We start from the raw sequence: 1,030 nt of genomic DNA, 5'->3' as shown, positions 1-1,030 counted from the left end.
GACTGATTCCCTTGGCACCGAGAATCTGGCACTAAGCAACTGACAGAGAAAAACAAGATGCCATTTCAAAAAGATGTCTACTATGAAGGTAGCTCAGCCCTCTTCTGGAGTGTCTGAAGATAGCTACCGTGCATTCACATTAAATAAATAAATAAATAAATAAATAAATAAATAAATAAATATATAAAATCTTTTTTGAAAAAGTGTAAATATTTAAAAAAAAAAAAACAGCAATCTAATTTCAAATATGCAAGCTTCACCCAAGGACAAAAGCTAAAAAGAGGTCTCTTCCAATTGTTACAAACCCATAGTTGTGGGCCCCAATGGGAGGGAATTAGACAAAAGTGTACACAAAGATTTTTTTAAAAAAATATTTATTATTTATTTATTTTTGTGTATATGAGTGATCTGTCTTCATGCACACCAGAAGAGGGCATCAGATCGCATTACAAACAGTTGTGAGCCACCAAGTGGCTGCTGAGAATTGAACTCAAGATCTCCTGTAGAGCAGGAAGTGGTCTTAACCACTGAGCCATTTCTCCAGCCCCTACAAAGAATTTTTTTTAAAGGATTTATAAATATGTTCAAATAGATCAAAGAAAACACAAGTCCTGAACGAATTCTAAGAGAACACAAACAGTTGAATAAAATAAGGAAATATATATGGGATATGAAAATGGAATTCAATAAAGAGATGGAAATACTGATGTGTGCAGCTAGAGAGATGGCTTAATGATTAAGAGCACTTGGTGCTCTTGTAGTGGACCCAGGTTCAATTCTTGGACCCAATAGATGGCTCAGAACTGTCATAACTCCAGTTTTAAGAGATTGGACAATTTCCTATGCCCTCTGTGTACATATACATACATGCAGGGAAACATTTATCCACATAATTAAAGATTTATTTTATTTATTTTATATATATGAGTACACTATAGCTGTACAGATGGCCGTGAGCTACCATGTGTGTGACTGCTGAGAACTGAACTCAGGACCTCTGCTGGCCTGCTTGCTCTGGCCCACTCTGGCA

This window comes from Mastomys coucha, chromosome X (genome assembly GCF_008632895.1).
Source record: "Mastomys coucha isolate ucsf_1 chromosome X, UCSF_Mcou_1, whole genome shotgun sequence".
Lineage (NCBI taxonomy): Eukaryota > Metazoa > Chordata > Mammalia > Rodentia > Muridae > Mastomys > Mastomys coucha.
The sequence above is the reverse complement of the archived record's forward strand: the minus strand, read 5'-3'. Positions refer to the sequence as shown.